The sequence below is a fragment of the Vulpes vulpes genome, unplaced genomic scaffold (assembly GCF_048418805.1).
Source record: "Vulpes vulpes isolate BD-2025 unplaced genomic scaffold, VulVul3 u000000698, whole genome shotgun sequence".
NCBI classification, from domain to species: domain Eukaryota; kingdom Metazoa; phylum Chordata; class Mammalia; order Carnivora; family Canidae; genus Vulpes; species Vulpes vulpes.
The window spans coordinates 776292-783523 of record NW_027325792.1 but is presented as its reverse complement, the minus strand read 5'-3'; the positions used below and the strand labels follow the sequence as shown (position 1 = coordinate 783523).

Sequence of the window (7232 nt, the reverse complement as noted above, 5' to 3'; positions counted from 1 at the left end):
TGTATGTTTTTTGTAATAATGAAAAAAATCACAGTTACACATTACCTATAAAGAAAAAGAAGGAATATGATGTAGGTTGAATTGACTTATATACTACATCATTTAATTCCTACAAGTCTTTTGTTTTGTTTTATTTAAAAATTTTTTTAAATTCCTACAACAGTCTTTTGAAAGAGGAATTACAATCTTCACTTTAGATGTAAAGTACCAGTGCAATACTATCTTATATAGAATAAAGTTACAGTTGTTTATAATGAATTGAAGATTATTGTTTCACTGTGTTTAACATTTTCTGGATGATGCTGTTTTTAAAGAAAAGTAGTGTAAATGTAAAAATTCAGTGTATTGGTGGGATCAATAATTGTGATCACATTCAACATTTATAAATTCATTTTCTCTCTAAATTGAAAAGAACTGGAATTTTTTTTAAAGAGTTATTTATTGGGCAGCCCGGGTGGCTCAGCAGTTTAGCGCCGCCTTCAGCCCAGGTCGTGATCCTGGAGACCCGGGATCAAGTCCCACGTAGGGCGCCCTGCATGGAGCCTGCTTCTCCCTCTGCCTGTGTCTCTGCCTCTCTCTCTCTCAATCCTCTCTGTGTGTTCTCATGAATAAATAAATAAAATCTTTTAAAAAAAGAGCTACTTATTGATTTATTTATTCATGATGGACATAGAGAGAGAGAGAGAGAGGCAGAGACACAGGCAGAGGGAGAAGCAGGCTCCATGCCGGAAGCCCGACGGGGGACTCGATCCCGGGACTCCAGGATCACACCCTGGGCCAAAAGCAGGCGCTAAACCGCTGAGCCACCCAGGGATCCCCAAAAGGACTGCAATTAAAGAAGAGACCAGAATTATTTATATCATTAACTTTATTTTTTCAGTGTTCAGAATAAAAGTCAATATCAACATGTGTAATAACAACAGTCTTTTCCAAAAAGTCTATCTCTCACAATTATTTTTAATAAACGCAAAGATAATAGGAAAGAAGTGTTATCTAGTTATCTAATTATAGATATCTATGTTATCTAGTTTTGTGAAAACACATAATACTGAGAATGTCAGAATTTTTTGTTTAGGAACATGATCTCTTTAAGAGTGTGATGAAAATAATAGATCATCTTCTCAGAAGAAGAACTACATATGCATACACACTAATCCTCCAATCCTCAAATCAATTAAAATCCCTTTTATGTATGCAGTAGTATGAAATATAGAACCCACAGATTTATGATGACCCAAGATCCTACAATTATTTACTCCCTGCAATCTTCATGCTTACCCCCAAGGATTTCAAACCCCAATTACCCTCCACTGTTTGTTTTCCCTAGCATTTTCACCATCTGACGACACATGATGTAATTTACTCATGCATTGAGTGTCCATTGCCTGTTCCACTTTCCAGAATGCAGCTTCCACCAGGGCAATGACCTTTGTCTATTATGGTCAACAGTTCACCTAGAACAGTTTCTGACACAAAACAGTCCCTCATTATTTCCTGAACCAATAAATAGATTTATAGTGACTGTATATGTCGTATTAAGAATATAAGCCTCAAATTTGAATTCAAGAACCTTTTATTGAATTGTTGATCTGCATATCCCTAACTTCATCCTTTTAAAAGTAATAGACCATGCATGTTGTTGTAGTGTTTTTAGGATGAAATAGCAAATATATAATCTTATAATAACCATCTATCACTTATATGACTGCACAGATTGTTCCCTGAATTAGCCATAGAATGTGGAGGCCAAAGCCACCACTTCTTATAGGATTATCAAATGTCCATATTAAGTGTCAGTTTTGACTGAAAGTTTCTTTAAGGGTAAGTTGATAGTTTACAATGTCTTAATGACCAGAAAAATTTTATCAAAAATAATGGTAATTCAAATATTATTATAGCAAGTAAATTATTAAATTCAGAATTACACCCATACTGACACCCCCCCACACACACACAATTAGACATTTTTCCCCAGTGTATTTACCTCGGATGATATCTGAGGTACCTCAGATGATGTTTCTTTGATTTGTTGATTGGTTTTCATTATTTTATTTTGTTTTCCAGCATTGTGTCCTTACTCTCATATTTTTGGGCCATTCTTCAAATAGAATATCCAGGTTTCATTACCAATGGTAAGATGAAACCATGAACTTAAAAAGTCACCTTAATAACCAAATGTATCATAAAATGTACAAGTAGAAAAAAAGTCTATGGCATCGCTAGCCAATATATCTTTATCACAGCTACTACTGAGAAGACAGACTGATAAAATGTGGGAAGATAATTTAGATTTTGTGAGGAAGGAAAACATGTTCTTACACTTAGGGACTATTCATTACATTTTAGTACAAAGGAAATTTTTTATATAGCTGAGTTATCAGCCAGTGAATGAAAACAGAAGGATGAACAGTTCTATATAATTGTTGTAGAATACTCGCCAAGTCTTGTGAGATTCAGCCTGAGGATAAGTGGGGAAGAAAGAATAAAGGGAGCTCATCAAACAGTTGATACTCTTTGTAGGGAGGGCCTCTTGGTTGTTGGATAGGAGGAAGCAGGCAGATGTCAAAACTATGTTCATAGCTCCTTCCTCTACAATGACACAGGTTCTGTTAGATACTTCTCACACTGAAATAAACGACTCTGTTCACACACCCGTGTGCAAGATTAGAATATTTATTCTCCGTGATATGACTACTCCTTAAAACCCAGGCCGTCTGGCAAACTATGCGTGAATGAATGGATGAATGAATGAGATCTATGAGTCACCTGCCACAGAGAATGAGAATTTATTGTGTTTGTCTAGATAAAGAACATACTGGGGTGTAAGTTTTGTTGTTGTTGTTGTTCTTTTACCTAAACTTGTCAATTATACTCCTTCTTACCATTATTCAGTTTTATCCTAAATTTCATTATTATCTTCTTAAATAATTTGTGCTATAAACCAGCAAGTCCCCTTGTTCCTGTGTTTTCTCGTACTGCTGTGATACCATTTTTTTTTTGTTGGATTAGTCTGTATGTCACACACATAAGAACACAGCAATTGAGATATTAACAATGTTAAACAATTTTATTAATAGAATATATCTCTCCATTTCTTCAGGTCTTCTTTAATATCCCTTCATTGGGTTTCACAATTTGCTACATAAAATCTGTAAATATTCTGCACTTAACAACTATATATTTTGTAGCATTTTCTTTCTTGTGAATGGTAGCATATATTTGGCTATATTTTCTAACTTATTGCTATGTAGAGAAATGTGCTGATTTTACAGAAGGTCTGAAATGCTGATAATAATAACTGGAACTTCAGAAATATGGATTAAAACAGAGAAAAACAAAGAGAAAAATAGTAAACTAGATAATGAATTTGATGAAATCACTCAGAATGAAGTGCAGAGAAATAAAGATAAGAATAGAAGAAGAAGAGAGGTGCCTGGGTGGCTCAGTCAGTTAAGTGTCTGCCTTCAGCTCAGGTCATGATCAGCCCTTCCTTGGGCTCCATGCTCAGAGGAGAGCCTGCTTCTCGCTCTTCTCCCCATTTATGCTCTCTGTTGCTATCTCTCTCTCAAATGAATAAATAAAATCTTTTAAAAAAAGAGGGAGAGAGAATATAAGAAGAAGAGATTGAGATAACTGAAGGAGAAAGTGAGGAGACCCAGTCTATAGTAACAAGTTCTAGAAGGGGATACCGTAGATATTGGAGGGAGAACTGTATCAAAACTTGGCCCAGGAAAGCTCAGGACTGTTCTGGTGGCCTTGGAGAAGCCCACTAGGGCATGATGCATCATGGTTAATGACATGGACTTTAGGTTTAAATTAGTATCAGTTAAAGTCACAGCTCCAACATTTACGAAAAGTGTGAGTGCCCTTGTATATGGGCATCACGTGAGCTCCTACTTTATCATATTGTCAGTGAGACAATACAAGGGCACTGTTCAGTATTGTACCTGACACATAACACCCAGAGAATGTTACCTCTTATAGGATTCTAAAAGTGTAATGCTACTCACATTAATAGAATAAACTGATGAATGATAAATCAATGTATTAATATATTGTATAGAATTATTTAATTATTAATGTATTAATAATAATGTAATGATTTATATATTGCTATATTATATTAATATTAATTATATGGAGGTGTAGAGGTGCTAAATAATATCTTTAAGACCTAGCTATCATGGAATTAAATACATTGTTCCTTAGAGATGAAAACACTTGTCATGCATATCTAGTGCTGCTATCATTCCAATAGTAGTATAATTTTATTCTCATTTTTCAGCTCAAAAGATTCCAGTTTGGCGGGATTAGGAACTAAGAATTGTGGGGAGCTAAATTTTGGGCTAGGGGGCACTTTAGATAAAAAAAAAAATACTAAAGCTTGGATCATTTGTCAAAATGACACACCTGAGTAGTGATGAAGCCAGGATTCAAACCCATGGTGCACCCCTGTGCAAATTTCTGTCTAATAAGCCACTATGAGACACACCGAGTCATTGAAATGCAGAGTAAGTGATAGGGGAAGCATTCACATTATGTTTACCAATAATGTAGGGAAGGAAGGAAGGAAGGAAGGAAGGAAGGAAGGAAGGAAGGAAGGAAGGAAGGAAGGAAATACTATGAATACATTTTAAATAGGATACAAATTTGTACAGAGCTTGTAACAAAAAAAAATAAAAGACTTCTTTTAATAGAAGTTTAAAAAGGTCTGGGAAGGAGTTAAACAAAAGATTTGTATTTACCTCTAAAAAAACTCCTTATTGCTTTCCATACTCTTCTACCATGAAAACTTTTACTTTTTAATAATTTTATTTAAAAATGACTTTTTAAAACAAAATATAGTCTCAAGAAAGGCAAGAAACCACATTTGGAGTTAGGAGTTTGAAGGGAAGCAGTAGTTTCTATTTATAATGAATTCAGAATATAAAAAAGTAGTAAAGGACAGGCTTCCACCTCCTCTCCTTCCTCTCCTCCCTCTCATATTGCCCTCACTCATTTTCCCTTTGATTTTTCCTACATTTATGGTAGTTCAGGGTGCATATTGCACAAGAGATCCAGTCTAACAGGATGAAGGAGGGCTTCAGTCCAGTGCTAAGATACCACTGCATCCACCAGAAGAAGAGAGAGCCGTTTCTTACTTGATAACCTTTCCACTCCTATTTTTGCATGTCTGTGCTGTGATCAAAGCACGGGCCTTAGTTGTGAGGCTCTTGATATTGAGGGCAGAGTGGGGGAGTTTGGGGGCATACGCCCGAACAGTCATCTGTTCACCTAAGCCAAGTGGAGCTGAAATCCTGCATATGTGCCAGAATGCCATTTTTTTCTTTCTCCTTTTCTCTGTTGCTTATCATACCCTGGACTATTCAGGACAATCAGCAATTGGACAGAATACTCAAGGAGGGGGATATTAAGCTCTACTTTTTTTTTTTAAGATTTTATTTATTTGAGAGAGAGAGAGAGATCACCAGCATGAGCAGGGGCAGGGGGAGGTCAGAGGAAGAGAGAAACAGACTCTCCCCGCTGAACAGGAGCCCAACTCAGGGCTCCATCCCAGGACCCCAGGATCATGATCTGAACCGAAGGCAAACACATAAACAACTGAGCCCCCAGGTGCCCCTGAGCTCCACTTTTGAAGGGAAGAGTATCAAATAATTTTTAGACACATTTTAAAATGAAAACTTTTTTTATATTGTTTGCATAAAAATGCCAAGAAGAATTACAGTGTTACGTATACAGAGATAATTTAACAAAGAATCTCACACTCTAGTTTTTGAATACAAGAGAACAACACTATAATTTGTACTGGTTATTACAGAAAAAAATGTATATATGCTAATTTTAAGACAAATTCTCAAATTTAGAATATCTTAACCAACTCTTCCAATTTATAATTTGAGTAAATATTGCTATGCTACATTCAGTATTTAACTCAAAAATATTTCTGTACTCAGAACTCTGTAGAATACCAGATTGTTATAGATTGTGAACAAATCTATATGAAAAAATACATCCCAGGGTTCCTTGGGTGGCTCAGTGTTTAGCGCCTGCCTTCAGCCCAGGGCATGAACCTGGAGTCCCAGGATCAAGTCCCATATTGGGCTTCCTGCATACAGCCTGCTTCTCCCTCTGCCTGTGTCTCTGCCTCTGTGTGTGTGTGTGTGTGTGTGTGTGTGTGTGTCTCATGAATAAATAAAATCTTTAAAAAGAAAGAAAAAGAAAAAATACATCCCAGACTAAGTTCAGGTATCATTACTATTGTAGCAAACCATATTCTATATTTAAATGGTTTCTAATTTGGTAAGCAAATATAGAAAACTTGGAGTGGATTTAATTCAAAAATGAATTATAAAGCAACAAAATACGCTTCTGTAAAATCTGATTTCTAAGGAAGTTAATTGAGATTTTCTTAGAACAGTAAAATCCTGAAGTTCTGAGTATATAATCATTTTCAGGAAAAATATCTTTAATCTTGATACATGGCTTTTGTGCACAAACTTTATATGAATAGGAGGGATGGTGTAAAATATAAGATGATGGGATCCCTGGGTGGCTCAGCAGTTTAGTGCCTGCCTTTGGCCCAGGGCATGTTCGGGGAGTCCCAGGATCGAGTCCCACATCAGACTCCGGCGTGGAGCCTGCTTCTCCCTCTGCCTGTGTCTTTGCCTCTCTCTCTCTCTCTCTCCCTCTCTCTCTCTCTCTCTGTCTCTCATGAATGAATAAATAAAATCTTTAATAAAAAAATATATATCAGATGCTGACAGGGGTTCCTGAGTGACTCAATCGGTTAAGTGACCAGCTCTTGATTTCAGCTTGGGTCAGGGTCTCTGTCTCAGAGATCTTAACCAAGCCCTGCCTCTCTCCTCAGAGAGTCCGCTGGAAATTCCCTCTCTCTCTCTCTCTCTCTCTCTCTCTCTCTCTCTCTCTCTCTCTCCCCCCCCACCCCCCTGCTCTGCGTGTCCTCCTGTTCATATGCACTCTCTCTGTCAAATAAATAAATCTTTCTTAAAAAAGAAAAAGATATAAGAATCAATAGATTAAAAATATTAGTTATGCTAACAAGGAAAATTAGAACAAGATTAAAATATAAAGATCAAAATTATTAGTTATGCTAACAAGGAAAATTAGAACAATCTTTTATCAACACTGCAAATTTAGTATTTGGCATATTTTTTTTAAAGATTTATTAATTTATTTATTCATGATAAATAGGCAGGCACTAAACTGCTGAG

The 7232-nt window shown here is 36.1% G+C and overlaps 2 protein-coding genes across 2 annotated transcripts in view; one reads left to right on the top strand and one right to left on the bottom strand.

The window, feature by feature from the left end:
- The window catches only part of LOC140597372 (uncharacterized), a 340786-nt gene that overhangs the window by 64793 nt on the left and 268761 nt on the right, over nt 1-7232 (bottom strand). The window lies entirely within an intron of this gene.
- Nucleotides 1-7232, top strand: part of LOC140597389 (piwi-like protein 1) — a gene marked incomplete at its 5' end in the record, with an annotated part of 124338 nt that overhangs the window by 49282 nt on the left and 67824 nt on the right. The gene's annotated exons all lie outside the window — the stretch shown is intronic.